This window comes from Odocoileus virginianus, chromosome 10, assembly GCF_023699985.2.
Source record: "Odocoileus virginianus isolate 20LAN1187 ecotype Illinois chromosome 10, Ovbor_1.2, whole genome shotgun sequence".
Classification (NCBI taxonomy): Eukaryota; Metazoa; Chordata; class Mammalia; order Artiodactyla; family Cervidae; genus Odocoileus; species Odocoileus virginianus.
Genome location: NC_069683.1, coordinates 66,723,169 through 66,745,986, shown reverse-complemented (window position 1 = coordinate 66,745,986; position 22,818 = coordinate 66,723,169). Strand labels below are relative to the sequence as shown.

General features: G+C 39.8%; 1 protein-coding gene across 1 annotated transcript in view; it reads left to right on the top strand.

Moving 5' to 3' along the window:
- PGR (progesterone receptor) overlaps window positions 1–22,818 on the top strand; it is a 128,650-nt gene that overhangs the window by 35,938 nt on the left and 69,894 nt on the right. The gene's annotated exons all lie outside the window — the stretch shown is intronic.

The window sequence follows — 22,818 nt, the reverse complement described above, 5'->3', positions numbered from 1 at the left end:
CAAATTGCCAACATCCACTGGATCATCAAAACAGCAAGAGAGTTCCAGAAAAACATCTATTTATGCTTTATTGACTACGCCAAAGCCTTCGACTGTGTGGATCACAATAAACTGTGGAAAATTCTGAAAGAGATGGGCATACCAGACCACCTGACCTGCCTCTTGATAAACCTGTATGCAGGTCAGGAAGCCACAGTTAGAACTGGACATAGAACAACAGACTGGTTCCAAATAGGAAAAGGAGTACATCAAGGCTGTATATTGTCACCCTGCTGACTTAACTTATATGCAGAGAACATCATGAGAAACACTGGGATGGAAGAAGCACAAGCTGGAATCAAGATTGCTGGGAGAAATATCAATAACCTCAGATATGCAGATAACACCATCCTTATGGCAGAAACTGAAGAGGAACTAAAAAGCCTCTTGATGAAAGTGAAAGAGGAGAGTGAAAATGTTGGCTTAAAGCTCAACATTCAGAAAACTAAGATGATGGCATTTGGTCCCATCACTTCATGGGAAATAGATGGGGAGACAGTGGAAACAGTGTCAGACTTTATTTTTTTGGACTCCAAAATCACTGCAGATGGTGACTGCAGCCATGAAATTAAAAGATGCTTACTCCTGACCAACTTATGACCAACCTAGATAGCATATTAAAAAGCAGAGTCATTACTTTGCCAACAAAGGTCCATCTGGTCAAGGCTATGGTTTTGCCAGTGGTCATGTATGGATATGAGAGTTGGACTGTGAAGAAAGCTGAGCACTGAAGAATTAATGCTTTTGAACTGTGGTGTTGGAGAAGACTCTTGAGAGTCCCTTGGACTGCAAGGAGGTCCAACCAGTCCACCCTAAAGGAGATCAGTCCTGGGTGTTCATTGGAAGGACTGATGCTGAAGCTGAAACTCCAGTACTTTGGCCACCTCATGCGAAGAGTTGACTCATTGGAAAAGACGCTGATGCTGGGAGGGATTGGGGGCAGGAGGAGAAGGGGACCAAAGAGGATGAGATGGCTGGATGGCATCACCGACTCGATGGACATGAGTTTGGGTGGACTCCGGGAGTTGGTGATGGACAGGGAGGCCTGGCGTGTTGCGATTCATGGGGTCGCAAAGAGTCGCACATGACTGAGGGACTGAACTGAACTGACTCAGTTAAAAAATACTCAGAAAAAATAGTTACAGAAATATGAGGGAAAGAAACATTTACATGTGTATAAACAGTAATGATCTTGCATCAGAATAGTGTCAATGCAATGATTTAAACAAGCTTGTTTACATAAAGTTTATGTTCTTTGTCATGTTTTTTATATAGATCTCTTAAACACTTTTCAGTAGTATGTGAAATTTTCTTAAGGTTAAATAATTGTGTGGGTTTTTAAAAATTTTGTATGTAATCCCGTGTGTGTGTGTGTGTGTGTGTGTGTGCGTGTGTGTTGCTCAGTTGTATCTGGCTCTTGGTGACCCCACAGAGTGTAGCCTGCCAGGCTCTGTCCATGGAATTTTCCAGGCAAGAATACTGGAGTGGGTAGCCTTTCCTTCTCCAGGGGATCTTCCAGACCCAGGGATCAAACCTGTGTCTCTTGATTGCAAGTAGGTTCTTCACCATTTGAGCCAGTAGGGAAGCCATGTACCACCTCTCGATGCATATGGGTTTTCTAAATAGATAATTAGAAGTACCAGGTGTTGCTAGTTGAATGCTGCATAAAATTTATTGTTTTAAAACTTAAAAGATACGTGGGTAGTTAGGAGAGACTTCCGAACAGATCCAGAGATCATTTTGTTTATAAAGAGAGCATAGAACTAGCCTCGAGAAAAATGGATGAAAGCTGATCCACTGTCAGAAAGAATTTTAATTTAAAAAGAGTTGAAGAGAAGAAAGAAGAAGCAATTTTGAATAGTAGGTTCGAGGCCTTTAAAAAATGAAACATTGGAATGTCACTAGTTAGATTCTATAAACTACTTAGTTCCTTTTTTGGATTATATCCAGAGTCTCATCTCTTATCACCATCTCCACTGACCACTTGGTTTCAGGTCACAATTATTCTTCTTTGGATTTATCGAAACAATCTCTTAACTGGTCTCATTTCTTTCCTTGTCCTCCTAGATTTTGTACTCAATCTAGAAGCCAAAGTGATGCTGTTAAAATTTAAGCTCATCATGTCCGTCCTCTGATCACAACTCTGTAGTGGCACTCTTCTTTCAGAGAAAAATCGAAGTTCTTACAGTGGTCCCCAAGGCTCTTCAGGATCTGAACCCCTTTACACTCTGACCTTCCTCTCTACTATAATTCTCATGTACATAGGGCAGCTCTCACATTACTAGTTTGCTCAGACAATCCAAGTCAGCTCCCAGGGTTCTGGCCACCAGCTCTTTCCATTTTAATTTCACTTCTTGACTCACTGTACTCATCCAACTCATTCTAACTTGCAGCTTCAATGAATGTCCTGAACAAACTTTGGTGACTTCCAGCCTGTCATTTAACAGTCCCGTTCCTCCACTAGAGTGTTTCTAGTTGTTTAACACCTCTATCAATAATACATACATTCAATTTTAGGAAAAAGCATACATGAATTGACTTGCTAAAAGAAACAGAAGAAAAATGTGGGTAATAATCTGCTTTGAGTTCAGTTTCGTTCAGTCCCTCAGTCGTATCCAACACTCTGTGACCCACTGGACTGCAGCATGCTCTCCTGATGTCTAGGCTGATAGAGAATCTGCCTGCCGTGCAGGAGACCTGGGTTCAATCCCTGGGTTGAGAAGATCCCCTGGAGAAGGGAATGGCTACCCACTCCAGTATTCTGGCCTGGAGAACTCCATAGACTGTATAGTCCATGGGGTTGGCAAATAGTCTGGCATGACTGAGCAACTTTCACTTTCACTTTGGACTGCAGCACACCAGGCTTTCCTGTCCATCATCAATTTCCAGAGCTTGCTCAGATTTATGTGCATCAAGTCAGTGATGCCGTCCAACCATCTCTTCCTCTGTTACCACTGCCCCCTCTTCTCCTCCTACTTTCAGTCTTTCCCAGCATCAAGGTCTTTCCAGTGAGTCAGTTCTTTGCATCAGGTGGCCAAAGTATTGTAGCTTCAACTTCATTATCAGTCCTTCCAGTGAATATTCAGGATTGATTTCCTTTAGGATGGACGGGATGAATCTACTTGCAATCCAAGGGACTCTCAAGAGTCTTCTCCAACACCACAGTTCAAAACGATTTCTTCAATGCTGAGCTTTCTTTATATTCCAACTCTAACATCCATACATGACTACTGGAAAAACCACAGCTTTGACTAGATGGACCTTTGTCAGCAAAGAGATGTCTCTGCTTTTTAATATGCTGTCTAGGTTGGTCATAACTTTTCTTCCAAGGAGCTAGTGTCTTTTAATTTCATGGCTGCAGTCACCATCTGCAGTGATTTGGAGCCCAAGAAAATAAAGTCTGTCAGTCTTTCCATTGTTTCCTCATCTATTTGCCATGAAGTGATGGGACCAGATGTCATGATCTTAGTTTTCTGAATGTTGAGTTTCAAGCCAGTTGTCACTCTCCTCTTTCAATTTTATCAAGAGGCTTTTTAGTTTTTCTTCGCTTTCTGCCATAAGGGTGGTGTCATCTGCATATCTGAAGTTATTGATATTTCTCCCAGCAATCTTGATTCCAGCTTGTGCTTCATCCTACTCAGCATTTCTCATGATGTACTCTGCATATAAGGTAAATAAGCAGGGTGACAATTTACAGCCTTGATGTACTCCTTTCCCAATTTGGAACCAGACCTTTGTTCCATGTCCAGTTCTAACTGTTGCTTCTTGACCTGCATACAGATTTCTCAGGAGGTAGGTCAGGTGGTCTGGTATACCCATCCCTTTCAAAATTTTCCACAGTTTTTTGTAATCCACACAGTGAAAGGTTTTGGTGTGGTCAATAAGCAGAAGTAGATGTTTTTCTGAAACTCTTTTGCTTTTTTGATGATTCAGCGGATTTTGGCAATTTGATCTCTGCTTCCTCTGTATTTTCTGAATCCAGCTTGAGCATCTAGAAGTTCTTTGTTCTGGGTCATTAATATCATTTTTGTACAGTTCTTCTGTGTATTCTTGCCTCTCTTCTTACTACCTTCTGCTTCTTTTAGGTCCACATCATTTCTGTCCTTTATTGTGCCCATCTTTGCATGAAATATTCCTTGGTATCTAACTTTCTTGAAGAAATCTCCAATATTTTGTATTCAATTATTTACCTCTATTTCTTTGCATTGATTACTGAGGAAAGCTTTCTTATCACTCCTTTTTTTTTTTTGCTTTGGAACTCTGCATTCAAATGGGTATACCTTTCCTTTTGTCCTTTTCCTTTCACTTCTGTTCTTCCCTAACTATTTGTAAGGCCTCCTCAGACAACTGTTTTGCCTTTTTGCATTTATTTTCCTTGGGGATGGTCTTGATCACTTCCTTCTGTACAATGTCATGAACCTTCATCCATAGTTCTTTCAGCACTCTGCCTAGCAGATCTAATCCCTTGAATCTATTTGTCACTTCCACTGTATAATTGTAAGGGATTTGATTTAGGTCATACCTTAATGGTCCAGTGGTTTTCCCTACTTTCCTCAATTTAAGTCTGAATTTTTCAATAAGGAGTATCCCTCAAGCCAACAAAAGAGTCCAAAACTCAGTGAAAGAAAGGGACATTGCTTAGTCATGTCCGACTCTTTGCAACCCCATGGACTGTAGCCTTCCAGGCTCCTCCATCCATGGGATTTTCCAGGCAAGGGTACTGGTGTGGGTTGCCATTTCCTTCTCCAGGGGATTTTCTTGACCCAGGGATCAAACCTGCACTGCAGGCAGACTCTTTACTGTCTGAGCTACCAGGGAAGCCCTTAAAATGGAGTACTTGGATGTAATCTCAATCTCATCTCTTATGTTGTTGAAAGTGGGTGTTTGCTATGACCAGTGTGTTCTCTTGGCAAAACTCTGTTAGCCTTTGCCCTGTTTCATTTTGTACTTCAAGGCCAAACTTGTCTGTTACTCCAGGTATCTCTTGCTTTCTTGACTTTCTACTTTTGCATTCCAGTCCCCTATGATGAAAAGGCCATCTTTCTTTGGTGTTAGTTCCAGAAGGTCTTGTAGGTCATCATAAAACCGTTCAACTTTAGGTTCTTCAAATGAGAGGTTGCGGCATAGACATGGATTACTGTGATTTTGAATGGTTTGCCTTAGAAACGAATGAGATCATTCGGTCGTTTTCTGAGATTGCAAAATGCAGTACTTGGGTGCAGTCTGTATACAGTCAGCAAAAACAAGACCTGAAGCTGACTATGGCTCAGATCATGAGCTTCTTATTGCAAAATTCAGGCTCAAATTGAAGAAAGTATGGTAAAGCACTAGAGCATTCAGTTGTGACTTAAATCCCTTGTGATTATACAGTGAAAATGCAAATAGATATAAGAGATTAGATCTGATAGAGTACCTGAAGAACTGTGGGTGGAGGCTCATAACATTATACAGGAGTTGGTGACCAAAACCATCCCAAAGAAGAAGAAATGCAAGAATGCAGACTGGTTGTCTTAGGAGGCTTTACAAATAGCTGAGGAAAGAAGAAAAGCAAAAGCAATTGAGAAAAGGAAAGATAGACTCAGCTGAATGCAGAGTTCCAGAGAATAGCAAGGAGAGATAAGAAGCCTTCTTCAAGATGAACAATACAAAGCAACAGAGGAAGACAATAGAATGGGGGAAGACTAGAGATCTCTTCAAGAAAATTGGAGGTTTCAAGGGAACATTTCATTCAAGGACTGGCACCATAAAGGACAGAAACGGTAAGGACTTAACAGAAAAGATTTTAAGGAAAAGTGGCAAGAATACACAGAAGAACTATACAGAAAAGGTCTTAATGACCCAGATAACCATGATGATGTTGTCACTCAACTAGAGGCAGACATCCTAGAATCCGAAGTCAAGTGGGCCTTAGGAAGCACTACTATGAAACAAAGCTAGTCAAGGTGATGGAATTCCAGCTAAGCTATTTCAAATCCTAAAAGATGGTGCTGTTAAAGTGCTACACTGAATGTGTCAGCAAATTTAAAAAACTCAGCAGTGGCCACAGAACTAGAATAATCAGTTTGCATACCAATCCCAAAGAAAGCAGTGCCAAAGGATGTTCAAACTACTACACAATTGCACTCACTTTCACATGCTAGCAAATTTATATTCAAAATTCTTTGAGCTTGGATACAGCAGTATGTGAACGGGGAATTTCCAGCTGTACAACCTGGGTTTAGAAAGGCTGAGGAACCAGAGGTCAAATTGCCAACATTTGCTGGATCATAGAGAAAGCAAGGGAATACTGGTAAGGCATCTACTTCTGCTTCATTGACTATGCTAAAGCCTTTGACTGTGTGGATCACAAACTGTGGAAAATTCTTAAAGACATGGAAATACCAGACCACCTTGCCTGTCTCCTGTGTGCAGGTCAAGAAGCAACAGTTAAAACCATACACAGGCTGGTTGCAGATTGGGAAAGGAGTATGACAAGGCTGTATGTTGTCACCCTGCTTATTTAACTTCTATGCAGAGTACATCATGTGATATACCATGCTAGATGAATCAAAAGCTGGAATCAAGATTGCTGGGAAAAATATCAACAACCTCAGATATGCAGATGATACTGTTCTAATGGTAGAAAGTGAAGAGGAAATAAAGAGCCTGTTAATGAGGGTAAAGAGGTGAAAGGCAGTGAAAAAAACTGGCTTGAAACTCAACATTCAAAAAACTAAGGTCATGACATCTAGTTCCATCACTTCATGGGAAATGGAAGAGGAAAAAGTGAAAGCACTGACAGACTTTATTTTCTTGGTCTCCAAAATCACTGCAGATGGTGACTGCAGCCATGAAATTCAAAGATGCTTGCTCCTTGGAAGAAAAGCTGTAACAAACCTAGATAACATATTAAAAAGCAGACATCACTTTGCGAGAAAGGTCCATATAGTCAAAGCTGTGTTTTTTCCAGTAGTCATATACTGATGTGAGAATTGGATCATATAGAAGGCTGAGCAATGAAGAATTGTTGCTTTCAAATTGTGGTTCTGGAGAAGCCTTTTGAGATCTCTTTGGACTGCAAGGAAATCAAACCAGTCAATCCTAAAGGAAATCACCCCTGAATATTCATTGGAAGGACTGATGCTGAAGCTCCAGTACTTTGGGCATGTGATGTGAAGAGCCAACTCATTGGAAAGACCCTGATGCTGGGAAGGATTGAGGGCAGGAGAAGTGAGTGGCAGAGGATGAGATGGTTAGATAGCATCTCTGACATGAACTTAAGCAAACTGCAGGAGATTGTGAAGGATAGAGAAGCGTGGCATGCCACTGTCTATGGGGTTGCAAAAAGGTGGACACAACTTACCAGCTGAACAACAGCACGATGTGTATTTTTGTTTATAAGGATTACATGAAATAAGCCAGTTAAGTTCGTAATATACTCACCCATGACGTGAGTCTATAAAATTTTATCTCCTTCCTTCTTTCCCCTAAACCTTTTTTCTTCACTTTAACCAAAGATCTTGAAGATACTTTAAAACTTCTGTTATTGTCCGGCTCTTTTTCATACTCTGCCAGAAATTTACTCTTACCCACTCTCTTCACTCTGGTTTTATACGACCAGCCCCAGTTTGGCTAATATGAAAAACTGGTTCAAACTTTTATCTCATTCTGTATGTGTCTGCAGAATACTGTGCTTCTAAAAAAAAAATCAGAAGAATCCTGGTAAATGAATATCTGTACTCAACTATTTGAAATTAAGTTGCAGACATAGTATTTCAACTCTCAAGCTTTCAAATGTGTTCCTAAGGACAGTTACAAAGTAATCAAAATATTTTTATCACACCCCAAAATTTAACATTGATATAATGATTTTATCTGGTATATAGCCATTATTCAAATTTTCCCAGTTGTTCCCAAAATGTCCCATATAGAAAATTTTTTTTTCCCTGCAAGGTGGAATCAAGAACTATGTATTTCATTTTGGGTAAAAAGTTTCTGTAGTTTTTAATCTAAAAAGATCACCCAGCTTTTTTTTCTGTCTTTCATCACATTGACATTTTTAAGGAGACCAGGCAAGCTGTTGTAGAAATTCTCAGTCTGGATTTGTCTGATTTTTTTTTTTTCTATGTGATTATATTCAAGTTAAATATTTTAACAAGAATCATATACAAAAAAGTAGTTATTAAATACTCTGGTCTCCTGATCTTTTTACATGCTTAAAAATTATGGGGAGACCAAAGAATTTTGTTTGCGTGGATTATATCTATCAATATTTGTTGTATTAGAATCAAAACTGATGATTTTAAAAACATTTTATTAGCTCACTTAAAAAGCAGCAAACCCATGAGTTGTTAATTTTCCAATCCAGAAAAATTTAATGACAACAGTGACATTGTTTTAAATTTTTAAGTCATTTTAATGTCTGCCTTAATTGAATGCAGCTGTGTCTCATAACTTTGTCTGCATTTAATCTGTTGCAATATGTTGTTTTGCTTGAAGCATATGAAGAAAATGCAGCATCACACAGATACATAATTGGAAAAAGGAGGAGTTTTTTAATAGTCTTTTCATCCCTCACAGGTGGTGGTCATTTCTTTAGAGATTGCGAAAGGGTGATATTCTACTTCTATTATTCCTTCTGATTTTATCAGCTTTAAAATATTTTTTTAGAGTTCTTTCTCTCTTCCAAACGGCAATTTAGACCTATCTGTTGCTCAGTTATTTCTTTTTAATTATCAATTTTCAAAGTAGTAAGTTTATACCCTGGCCACCTCCAGTAGTTTACATTGAGTTCATATTGTGTTCATGGCTTTTAATCTAGTCACTGTGCTTTAATGGGGCTTCCCCAGTGACTCAGCATTAAAGAATCTGCCTGCAATACAAGAGACGGGGGTTCAGTCCCTGGGTTGGGAAGATCCCCTGTAGGAGGCATGACAACCCGCTCTAGTATTCTTACTTGGAGAACCCCATGGACAGAGCAGCCTGGTGGGCTACAGTTCACAGGGTCCCAAAGAGCTGATCACAAATGAGGTGACTCAGCAGGTAGGCGGGTGTTTTAATCACTTAAACTATACATAGTCAATAGGTTTTAGTCACTTTAAATTATTTTTGATGTAGAAATTGTCTTATCTTTGGTCAGGATGACTTGAGCACACTTCATTAACTCTCAGTAACATGAAACTCGGTCACAATAGAACATCCCAGGCCTGACTTGGACATTTCCATCCCAGTGCGGAGTCAGCCTTTTCTCCTCGGAGCTCTGATTACTTTCAGATGAAAATGATATTAGACTTGGCGATCAGTCTGCATCCTCGCGTTTATTGCTGCTGTGGTTGTCTTTGCTTCTGGGCCTTTTCAGTGGACAGACCTAGAAAATACATCTCTCTGAAAAAATGGGGCGATCATGAGTTAGCACCAAGGTTTCCTCAAGTGTGGCACTATTTCTGTTTTGGGCCAGTTAGTTCTTTATTGTGGGGAATGTCCTGTGCATTGTAGGGTCTTTAGCCACACCCCAGTTTCTCCTCAGCAGCGCCTAACCCCTCATTTGTGTGAAACAGCAGTGTCCCCTGGCACTATGTAATGTCCCAGAGTGGAGGTGGGGAAAAGAGGCAAAATTGCCTCTAGTTGAGAATCACTAGTTTACACTTATTTTTCTAACAACGTTTAAATAACTCCCTAATTGTTATATACTCACACCCATGCACACCATTTTTTCTTTAAAATGCCACTATTAGCATGACTTTATTCTTCCATAGTTTGCATGAAATCTTAGTCCAGTCCTACAGCTTTTAATCAGAAGAACAATCTTATTTCAGAATCAAAATGTACTGGCCAGCAATACAGTAAAAATTACAAACTCTCATCCAAGTTATGGTCTCTCCTCTGCCCCTGCTCAGCACTGCTTGGGGCCTGAAGCCTGCAGGGAAGAAAGAACAAGGTCACATCCTTCTCATCCTGCTCACTCTTGGAAGAACCATTAGAGCTACTTTTGACCTTTTCAGGGCTAAGGTATGGGAAGAGGCGTTGGAGGGAGAGGAACAAATGTACATGGCATGTACATGCGTGACTGTCCCTGGAGTTCTGTGTTTGGTGGAAGATCATAGTTGACTGTTTCTCTGGCAGGATACCTTTGGTGGGAGTCCAGGGGATACTCTGCTGGGAAGCCCCAGTTGTATCCTGTAATGCAGGTGGTGTTTCTGTTCCTCTCTGGATTCCTCAGCTCTGGATTTCCAGTGGTCAGCCCTATACAGACTCTGTTGGATCACACTGCCTTCCACGCTGTCCGCATAGGTGGACATTTTTACAAAGAAAGAGGGAGGTTTTCATTGACATAAATATCTTCAGAAAAAGTGCTTTAATTAAAGATGTAGATGTTAGTGAATTGTTGTCGGTCCCTCAGTCAAGTCCGACTCTTTGTGACCCCATAGACAGCAAACCATGGAAACTTTGTACCATCATCCTCAAAAAATATTTTAAATCATTAGCTTTCTAAAAGTCTCCTTGCATCCCTTCCAATCACTCCTTAAAAGTAGCTATCATCCCAGCTTCTAACATCATAGATGGTTTTAACTGTTTTATAAATTTTTATGCCTGAAATTATACAGTCTTTTCCTGTGTCTGCTTTTTCCACGTAACATTATACTTACAGTTTTACATGGGCTAGACATTCATTCTCATTATGGTCTGATGCATTAAATGAATAAAATACAGTTTGCTTATAAATTATGCTATAGATGATCATTTTGATTGCTTTCAATTTAGGGCTATTTATGAACAGTTTCTATAAAAATTCTTATACAGATTTTTTGTATATATGTTTATCTATCCTTACAATGTAAGTATTTTCATTTGCCTCTCCCAGGAACCTGGGAATTTCACTGGTCCTGGACTACTTAAGGAAAGATATTCCCATATTCCCATTTGAATGCAGAGTTCCAAAGAATAGCCAGGAAAGATAAGAAAGCCTTCCTTAGCAATCAGTGCAAAGAAATAGAGGAAAACAACAGATTAGGAAAGACTAGAGATCTCTTCAAGAAAATAGAGATATCAAGGGAAAATTTCAGGCAAAGATGGGTTCGATAAAGGACAGAAATGGTATGGACCTAACAGAAACAGAAGACATTAAGAAGAGGTGGCAAGAATACACAGAAGAATTGTGCAAAGATGATCTTCATGATCCAGATATCACAATGGTGTGATCACTCACCTAGAGCCAGACATCATGGAATGTGAAGTCAAGTGGGCCTTAGAAAGCATCCCTACGAACAAAGCTAGTGGGTGTGATGGAATCCCAGCTGAGCTATTTCAAGTCCTGAAAGATGATGCTGTGAAAGTGCTACACTCAATATGTCAGCAAATTTGGAAAACTCAGCAGTGGCCACAGGACTGGAAAAGGTCAGTTTTCATTCCAATCCTAGAGAGGCAATGCCAAAGAATGCCCAAACTACTGCACAATTGTACTCATCTCACATGCTAGTAAAGTAATGCTCAAAATTCTCCAAGCCAGGCTTCAACAATACGTGAACCATGAACTTCCAGATGTTCAAGCTGGTTTTAGAAAAGGTAGAGGAACCAGAGATCAAATTGCCAACATCCGCTGGATCATCAAAGAAGCAAGAGAGTTCCAGAAAAACATCTATTTCTGCTTTATTGACTACGCCAAAGCCTTTGACCGTGTGGATCACAATAAACTGTGGAAAATTCTGAAAGAGATGGGAATACCAGACCACCTGACCTCCTCTTGAGAAACCTGTATGCAGGTCAGGAAGCAACAGTTAGAACTGGACATGGAACAACAGACTGGTTCCAAATAGGAAAAGGAGTATGTCAAGGCTGTATATTGTCACCCTGCTTATTTAACTTATATGCAGAGTACATCATGAGAAATGCTGGGCTGGAAGAAGCACAAGCTGGAATCAAGATTGCCAGGAGAAATATCAATAACCTCAGATATGCAGGTGACGCCACCTATATGGCAGAAAGTGAAGAACTAAAGAGCCTCTTGATGAAGGTGAAAGAGGAGAGTGAAAAAGTTGGCTTAAAGCTTAACATTCAGAAAACTAAGATCATGGCATCTGGTCCCATCACTTCGTGGGAAATAGATGGGGAGACAGTGGAAACAGTGGCGGACTTTATTTTGGGGGGCTCCAAAATCACTGCAGATGGTGACTGCAGCCATGAAATTAAAAGACACTTACTCCTGACCAACTTATGACCAACCTAGATAGCATATTAAAAAGCAGAGTCATTACTTTGCCAACAAAGGTCCATCTGGTCAAGGCTATGGTTTTTCCAGTGGTCATGTATGGCTGTGAGAGTTGGACTGTGAGAAAAGCTGAGCACGGAAGAATTGATGCTTTTGAACTGTGGTGTTGGAGAAGACTCTTGAGAGTCCCTTGGACTGCAAGGAGATCCAACCAGTCCATCCTGAAGGAGATCAGTCCTGGGTGTTCATTGGAAGGACTGATGCTGAAGCTTAAACTCCAGTACTTTGACCACTTCGTGCGAAGAGCTGACTCATTGGAAAAGACCCTGATGCTGGGAGGGATTGGGGGCAGGAGGAGAAGGGGACGACAGAGGATGAGATGGCTGGATGGCATCACCAACTCGATGGGCATGAGTTTGAGTAAACTCCGGGAGTTGGTGATGGACAGGGAGGCCTGGCGTGCTGCGATTCATGGGGTCGCAAAGAGTCGGACACGACTGAGTGACTGAACTGAACTGAACTGAAGACTATTTGTTCTGTGGTGCAGGTTTATATAACATGGTAGTGAAAATCACCTCTGAAAAAGGCCAAGATATTTGTTTATTTGTTTTATTTTTAGTCATGAATAACTCCTCTCCCAAGTCAAAGTTTTGGACACATTTCTGGCTTCAATGGTATATTCTTAGTATTGTTTTCTACTATTGTATTCTTGGTATTATTTTCATAAATAAGGCAGCCTTTTGAGCATCTCCATCTTACGGAGACTTCAGTTCCTGTCCCTGTCTTCCAGATGGCCTAATGTCACATACTCCAAACCCTCATGAGCTTAAAAGGCTAGCTTTCAGCTCCTGGGCCCCTTATCTGTATCTGAAACTATTTTTGTACTACTGCAAAGCTTACTCGGATTTATCCCTCTGGTTTTCATATCTTTCTTTTTTTCTGACTTATGAGATTTTCTCTTCTTTTTCTCTGTTTCTTTCTTCCCTCTCTTCCTCTCTTTCTCCTTCCTTCCTTGACTATAATTTATCAGCATGCTTCTGTCATAATTTACCCAGCATTTGTGTGTTTATTGTCGAAAGAGTGTCCTCATAAGCACCAGCTCATGTTGCCACAGCCTAAATTTTTAGGTTATATTGTACATTTTTTTCCTTTGCTCCTTTATCTGTTGAACATATACTCACTTCTCTTATCATTTTGTGACATATTTCCCCCTTCTTTTAAGAAAAAGACATGAAAAATTGTGAGTTGACTTAAACCAAAGTGAAATGTGTTCACTTGTGCTCTGACAGGCAACACAAATAATACAGATTTCTTATTTTAAAGATAAATCTCTTTCTAGCTTATAATAAACAGATTCAATTAAAATGGAATTTTAAGCCTGTATTAAGAGAAATTTTTAAAAGCAAAAAGAAAAGGACTTTTATTTTTCAGGTATCTAAAATTTTTGTATGTCACTAGGCAAGTAAAATGGTCATATTTTAATAGTGCTTTTATATTCCAGAATGTGATTTTTTTAATAATAGTAATGCTTGGAGTTATAGTAAAATGTTAAATATAGAGACCAATTAGAAATAATATCATTCTATAATCCCTTTTTTGTATGTCATTAAACATAAATTTTTCAAAAATAATAAAAATTCTCTGGTTTTCCAAAGATATCTGTTAAAATAAGCTTGCTGAAGGTGCTGCATATACCTCATGATTTACTAGTATAAAAAGGCAAGGAATTTACTGAAATAAAAGGCATTCTGTAATAATAAATATTGAAAGGTGGTAAATGAAAATCTGGAGTGAGTGACTTTTATATGACAATAAGTGAAATATTATTATAAAACTTTTATTGTTGAGTATATTTATGACTATTATTGTTAAGTATATATATGACAGTAAAATAGTGCATGTAATTAGACATGCATGTTTTCAACAATATTTATCAAACTCTATTGGACACAGGAATCTAAAGACCTAGTTTCTACTCTCACAAAATGTAGGGAGAGACAGGCACATAGCATTTACAAGAAGAATACCTTGAATATGCAGTTGCACAGAAGAAATGGCCAGACTTTCTATGGTCAGTCAGGTAAGACCAGACTTGAAAGATGAGTAAGAATTTGCCAAGCAGATAAATTTGAAAAGGGAGGAGAGTCATAGAGACGTGTTTCCTAAACTCATATTTCAAGAGTTTAGGAAAAGACAATGAATGATGTCAGTACAACTGGAGCATAAAGAAAATAAAAGGGAGCGTGTAATTTAGAAGAAATCTTGGTAGTTAGCATGTGTCTTTTGTTTTTCCCACCATAAAGGAGGTAAGAGATTTTCCAAGGAGAAAGAAAGCAAGGTTCTCTATTGTAGACTTCAGGTAATAGCGCCTTGGTTTTCAAGAGGTGCAAATGGTGCATATATGAAAAAGGAGATGTAGATGGTATCTCATATTTGGGTAAACTCTCCTATTGTATATCACTATGCCACTTATCCTGTTTGTGGTGGCCTATAGCTTCTAAATTGAAGAAAGTAGGTCTAGTGATGATCATTAGACCATTCAGGTATGGTCTAATACCTGACTACTAGACCGTTTAGGTATGACCTATATCAAATCCCTTATGACTATACAGTGGAAGTGAGAAATAGATTTAAGGGACTAGATCTGATAGACAGAGTGCCTGATGAACAATGGATAGAGGTTCATGACATTGTACAGGAAACAGGGATCAAGACCATCTGCAAGAAGAAGAAATGCAAAAAAGCAAAATGGCTGTCTGAGGAGGCCTTACAAATAGCTGTGAAAAGAAGAGAAGCAAAAAGCAAAGGAGAAAAGGAAAGATATACCCATTTGAATGCAGAGTTCCAAAGAATAGCAAGGAGAGATAAGAAGCTTTCCTCAGTGATCAGTGCAAAGAAATAAAGGAAAACAATAAAGTGAAAGACTAGAGATCTCTTTAAAAAATTAGAGATATCAAGGGAACATTTCATTTAAAGATGGGCACAATAAAGGACAGAAACTGAATGGACCTAACAGAAGCAGAAGATATTAAGAAGAGGTGGCAAGAATACACAGAAGAACTGTACAAAAAATATCTTCATGACCCAGATAATCATGATGGTGTGATCACTCACTTAGAGCCAGACATCCTGAATGTGAAGTCGAGTGGGTCTTAGAAAGCATCACTATGAACAAAGCTAGTGGAGGTGATGGAATTCCAGTTGAGCTATTTCAAATCCTGAAAGATGATGCTGTGAAAGTGCTGCACTCAATATGTCAGCAAATTTGGAAAACTCAGCAGTGGCCACAGGACTGGAAAAGGTCAGTTTTCATTCCAATCCTAAAGAGAGGCAATGCCAAAGAATGCCCAAACTACTGCACAATTGTGCTCATCTCACATGCTAGTAAAGTAATGCTCAAAATTCTCCAAGCCAGGCTTCAACAATACGTGAACCATGAACTTCCAGATGTTCAACCTGGTTTTAGAAAAGGCAGAGGAACCAGAGATCAAATTGCCAAAATCTGCTGAATCATCGAAAAAGCAAGAGAGTTCCAGAAAAACATCTATTTCTGCTTTATTGACTATGCCAAAGCCTTTGACTGTCTGGGTCACAATAAACTGTGGAAAATTCTGAAAGAGATGGGAATACCAGACCACCTGACCTGCCTCTTGAGAAACCTGTATGCAGGTCAAGAAGCAACAGGTAGAACCAGACATGAAACAACAGACTGGTTCCAAATAGAGAAAGGATTAGTCAAGGCTGTATATTATCACCCTGCTTATTTAACCTCTATGCAGAGTACATCATGAGAAACCCTGGGCTGGATGAAGCACAAGCTGGAATCAAGACTGCCAGGAGAAATATCAGTAACCTCAGAAACGCAGATGACACCACCCTTATGGCAGAAAGTGAAGAACTAAAGAGCCTCTTGATGAAAGTAAAAGAGGAGAGTGAAAAAGTTGGCTTAAAACTCAACATTCAGAAAACTAAGACATGGCATCTGGTCCCATCACTTCATAGCAAATAGATGGGGAAGCAGTGGAAACAGTGACAGACTTTATTTCAGGGGGCTCCAAAATCACTGCAGATGGTGACTGCAGCCATGAAATTAAAAGACTCTGCTCCTTGGAAGAAAAGTTATGACCAATCTAGACAGCATATTAAAAAGCAGAGACATTGCTTTGCCAACAAAGGTCCATCTAGTCAAGGCTATGGTTTTTCCAGTGGTCATGTATGGATGTGAGAGTTGGACTGTGAGGAAAGCTGAGCGCAGAAGAATTGATGTTTTTGAACTGTGGTGTTGGAGAAGACTCTTGAGAGTCCCTTGGACTGCAAGGAGATCCAACCAGTCCATCCTGAAGGAGATCAGTCCTGGGTGTTCATTGGAAGGACTGATGTTGAAACTGAAGCTCCAATACTTTGGCCACCTGGTGCGAAGAGCTGACTCACTGGAAAAGACCCTGATGCTGGGAAAGATTGAAGGCGGGAGGAGAAGGGGATGACAGAGGGTGAGATGGTTGGTTGGCCTCACCGACTCATGGACATGAGCTTGAACAACCTCTGGGTGTTGGTGATGGACAAGGAGGCCTGGAGTGCTGCAGGCAATGGGTTCTCAAAGAGTTGGACACAACTAAGCTACTTAACTGAACTGAAATGACAGCTTATAAATATTCCTGAATGTCTTGTAACTCCTGGTAATGAAAGAGTGGGTAGACCACAAGGAAGTTAGAAGGTAGAATTCAGGGTGGTTTAATAGAGAGACTTTTTATAGACTTGTTATATAGCAACAATGTGTATAAATTTGGCAGTATGAAATTTGAACCATCAGTCTATGATTTATGAGAAATCAGCAGGTGGATCTGGACACGTATGTGTTTTTTTAATCCAGGGTATAAATTTGTCTGAAGAAAAGTGGCGGCAGCAGACATCACAGCTGAATTTGCTACAATCACAGTTTAATCTTTTGCAGACTTCCCAGATAATGCTTTAACAGAGCCAGTGCTTTTAGGTGTGAATTTTCCTCATCTACATATACAGCCAGGTATTTGATGGATTAACACATATAATGGAGTTCACCTTTCTTCATTCTTGCCTTTTTGTGGTGGCTCTGAGTCCTGGCCAAGTGTTGTGATACAATCAGGTCTGGGCTCCATGCCAGATTGTCTTAGACACCTCTAGTTGGATTGACTGATTGCATCATTTCTTAGGTCAAAAGATCTTTTAGAGATTAACCTCTAACTATACACCCTATATTTTGCTTGTATGATGCTATATCTGCTTTGCAGTTTTGACAGCCCAATATTAGAGTTGAAGATGACCATAGCTTAGAATGCACTGAGCTTCCAGATATCTTTAAGCCATTCCATTCTTTGTAGAAATCTGTGATGATATGAGTCATGCCAATTCCTCACAGAAGTGACTTCATGCCAGTAGCCTTAATTACCAGAGATTTTCATTCCCATCAAACATCAAATTTTAAAATGCTCAGCTTTTTTTTTTCCCCCGAGGTAATAAGAATTGCATTCTATTTGGTAACTATAATTTATTGTTTTACTTAAATATATGTTTCAATGTGTTTAGTACTTGCTATCCTTTCACACCAGACCTCTTCCCTCATGCGTTCTCTGTTGTAACTTACCTACTGTTAGTTAAATTAGGCATTTCAGAGTCCCTTTTGGAAGAGTGGTGTATTGGGGCCTTATTTCCTGATTTTATGCATATTTGAGATTGTCTTTCTGTTGACTTTAAAAGTGAATAAATTGGCTAGTTATACTTTCTTTGGTCACCTCTAAAACAGATCTGTCTGTATTTGGGATTTAGGGATGTGTCGGTAAATCACAGTTTTAGTAGACATTCCCTAAGTACTTGGCTATGTGATAAACTATTCCAAGCTCTTATATGAGCTCATTTAGTTCTTAAATTTGACCCAAAATACTAACAGTGTCCTCCTTTTACTTGCCATAGGTCACCAGCTGGCAGATAGTGAGGCTGAAATGTGAACTGATGCAGTATTGCTCCAAAGTTCATACCCTTAATTTCCTACACAATCTTTTGGGTGAATTAAGCTAAAATTTCTGCCTATGTGACATTAAACATGTTACTTAACTTCCCTGTGCCTCAGTTAACTCTATAAAATGGGATTGATAATACCTCCAAGATTGCTATGATGGTTAAATGAGTTTAATACATGCAATGGCTTGTAACAGTGGCCAGTACATAGTAAGTGCTTAGTAATTATTGCTGTTATTATCATCTTGGAGATTGTAATCTTCAGATATGAGCTTTGAACAAGCAATCTGATTTCAGTAAATGCTCTTCTGCACTATAGTACCAATAATTAAGATGCATTTCAGTTAAGTGGGGAAAGGGGATTACTCAAAAAGCAGTATTGGGACATAATAAACACTCAGTAAATACTTGTTGAATTAATAAGAATTTTCTAAAAGTGTGCATATATTCACTTGACAAATAGATGTTAAATACCTTCTAGATCTGTATAGATAGGCTGGAAGGAAACCTGAAAATGAAAGTTCAGTTCAGTTTGGTTCAGTCACTCAGTCGTGTCCGACTCTTTGCTACCCCATGAATCGCAGCACGCCAGGCCTCACTGTCCATCACCAACTCCCAGAGTTTACTCAAACCCATGTCCATCGAGTTGGTGATGCCATCCAGCCATCTCATCCTCTGTCATCTGCTTCTCCTCCTCCCTCCAATCCCTCCCAGCATCAGGGTCTTTTCCAATGAGTCAACTCTTCACGTGAGGTGGCCAAAGTATTGGACTTTCAGCTTTAGCATTAGTCCTTCCAATGAACACCCAGGACTGATCTCCTTTAGGATGGACTGGTTGGATCTCCTTGCAGTCCAAGGGACTCTCAAGAGCCTGCTCCAACACCACAGTTCAAAAACATCAGTTTTTCGGCACTCAACTTTCCTCACAGTCAACTCTCACATCTATACATGACCACTGGAAAAACCATAGCCTTGACCAGATGGACCTTTGTTGGCCAAGTAATGACTCTGCTTTTTAATATGCTGTCTAGGTTGGTCATAGTTTTTCTTCCAAGGAGTGTCTTTAATTTCATGGCTGCCATCACCATCTGCTGTGATTTTGGAAACCAAAAAAGTAAAGTCTGACACTGTTTCCCCTGTATCCCCATCTTTTTCCCATGAAGTGATGGGACCAGATGCCATGATCTTAGTTTTCTGAATGTTGAGTTTTAAACCAACTTTTTCACTCTCCTCTTTCGCTTTCATCAGAGGCTTTTTAGTTCCTCTTCAGTTTCTGCCATAAGGGTGGTGTCATCTGCATATCTGAGGTTATTCATATTTCTCCCAGCAATTTTGATTCCAGCTTGTGCTTCCTCCAGCCCAGCGTTTGGTTGCATGGCAATGAGATTGTAGATAATTTCCTTTTTTCAAATTTCCTTAATCTGTTACAAAAATTCTCGAATGACACAGTTTATGAAACAATTTGACCAGATAACTACATGAATTCCTTTTCATGAGTTCGCAGTACCTACCAGGAGGTGGTTGGAAGGTCAGAGCTTAGGATGAAATTTTGGAGCCATGCACAGATGATGAGACTACCCACATGGTGTTTACAATGGAATACAACATATAAGGTGGAGAAGGAAATAGCAACCCACTCCAGTATTCCTTCCTGGAGAATTCCATGGACAGCGGAGCCTGGTGGGCTACAGTCCATGGGGTCGCAAAGAGTCGGCCACGGCTGAGCACACAGCACGCAACATATAAGGCAAAGGCAAAGGTATGGACAGTGGGAACTTAAAAGAAACTGTTGGAAAGAAGATAAAGAGTCAGAAGAGACATGCTTCAAATAAAAAAAGCAGGGGCAGGGAACCCGTGGAGAGAGAATTGCCCATGGCAGATTGTGCAGAAAGTCAAGAAAGAGTCACTGCGTTTAAGAATGAAGACATCGTGATGGCATTAGTCTGCTTTATAAGCACAGTGGACATATAAGCCCAGTTCCAATAAGCTGAGGAGTAAAGGTTGAGATGGTTGGATGGCATCACTGACTCGATGGACATGAGTTTGAGCAAACTCCGGGAATTGGTGATGGACAGGGAGGCCTGGCATGCTGCAGTCCATGGGGCCACAAAGAGTAGTAGGACATGAGTGAGCGACTGAACTGAACTGAACTGAGGAGTAAAGGAAACTGATTAAAGGCTGCAAATGCAGATGACTTTTTCACCAACTTAGATGACAAAGAAAGGGATGAAGTCAAGGAGAATTTAGAGTGAGACACACAGTTCCTTTTTTTTTTTTTTTTCTTGATTCTGGAATTTTTGAAATGGAAAAGCTTGAGGAGAAAGAAAGACATCCTTGAAGGGGGAGCAACTGAAGATTTTAGGAGGAAACTGATGGGGAAGGTTTGAAAGCAGGTAGAAAGGAATGGTTTTAGCAAGATGCAGTGAGCACCGTCTAATGGGGACTTCTCTGAGACACTGAAGAAGGAGGTGCTATTGTAAATCATTTAGAAACAGAAAAGAGATAGCTTACAAGCATTCCGGCTGCAGATGGTTCAGGCTTTTTTCCTGGATGTTTTTGAGAGAGGAGTGTAGAGAAGAACAGCCTGCCCTTAGACAACAGTTACATCTCTGAGCATCGTTTAAGTGTGTTCTCTAGAGAGGATGGAAAAATCTTGCTTTCTGTTCTCTCATGAGAAATCAGTGCAGAGTCAAGATAAGTGATCATAGATAAATAGATAAAGTTACACACACTTTTGGGCTTCTCTGCTGGCTCAAACAGTAAAGAATCAGCCTGCAATGTGGGAGACCTGGGTTCAATCTCTGGGTCAGGAAGACCCTGTGGGGGAGGATATGGCAACCCCCTCCAGTATTCTTGCCTGGAGAATCCCCATGGACAGAGGAGCCTGGCAGGCTGCAGTCCCTGGGGTTGCAAAGAGTCGGACACGACTGAGCAACTAAGCATAGCACAGCACAGCTTTTACTCCCACAGTCTTTCCTGTAGCCTGAAAAAATATATGTATATAAAAATCAAACCAGAGTCCAGTTAGAAAGTAGCATGCAGTACATTCCACTGATCTAGTGGGCATAGTTGTGGAGCTTCGTAACTGCTCTTTGGAGAGGGGCAAGAGAATGAGCACTGGTGTGTGAGAGTGGTGTTGGTGGTTTAGTCACTAAGTGGTGTCTGACTCTTGCAACCCCATGCCTGTAACCCACCTGCCTCCTCTGTCCGTGCAATTCTCTAGGCCAGAATACTGGAGTGGGTAGCCATTCCCTTTTCCAGGGGATCTTCCCGACCCCGGGATCGAACCCAGGTCTTCTGCATTGCAGGGGGATTCTTTACCCTCTGAGCCACCAGGGAAGCCCAGTATGTGAGAGTACATGAATATAAGTTTGTGGAGGGATCCATTTTGGAGCAAAGACTATCTGATTTTCTAAAAACGTCCCAGGTCAAGAATCATTTTGTTATCTGCTATCTCATAAGACTTGGCCTCTGTGCCGTTTGTCCCTGCAGCTTAGCCTTTTCTCTCTCATGTAAGCACGCATTTAAGGTACCTCTATTCCTTTACTACTGACTTCACTGAAAAGAATGGATCTGATTTTAACATCAACTAATACAAAGTACTGGGCTTCCCAGGTGCTTCAGTGGTAAAGAATCTACCTGCCAAACAAGATAATTGGGTTTTATTCCCTGGGTCAGGAAGATCCCCTGGAGAAGGAAATGGCAACCCACTCCAGTATTCTTGCAGGGAGAATCCCATGGACACAGGAGTCTGCTGGGGCAGTCCTTGGGGTTGCAAAAGAATCAGATATGACTTAGCAACTAAACAACAATATAAAATACTATAGGAAAATTTCATGATATTTTAAAATTGAAAATTCCAACTTTTAAGATTATCTTTAAGCAATCTGATGATGTTAAAAAGTCTCACAGTCTATTTCATAGGAATTCAGTGGAAAATAAGAAGTGCCAAAGCAGTGAATTTTCTAGTCAATTAATATTTATATGTTTAAGCCAACAATATTTTTCATTTTCATTTAGCCTAAATAAATTAGGTTGCTCCATGCCTTATTAAATATAACATATTTTAGTTTAAATAATCATCATTGTTGAATATTAAATTTTATTCCAGACTTTTTGAAGGGTATAAGTAACCTCTTATACAAAAACCCATCACAAAATGAACAGAGGGTCATGTTTTACCCTTATTTCTTCTATAATTCTTCTCTCCTGTCCTTCATTGAGTTTTTCTTATTGTTTTAAATTGTTCTCCCTTTATCATTATTTCTCTCCATCCTGTTTTCTAATTTAAGCCAAGATAAACCAGACAGTAAAGTCAGTATAATCAGTGATGGTTTTTACATGCTATTCAAATTCATGAGATTCTTGAAGAGTGAATTTGCTCCAAGATTTTCCAAAAGAATTAAGCACATAAGTTTTATTAAAAAGTCTATCACAGAGACTTCTTTGTCTATACCTGTTCTTTTGATAGTTTATATGTTAAAAAAAGAAAAAAAGGTTTTACTGGAACTTGACTATCTTAACACACTAATGCTTATCAGCAACACGCACCTAATCTTCAAATAATGGTGATCTAGACATTCTGATGCTGACACCATTAATAA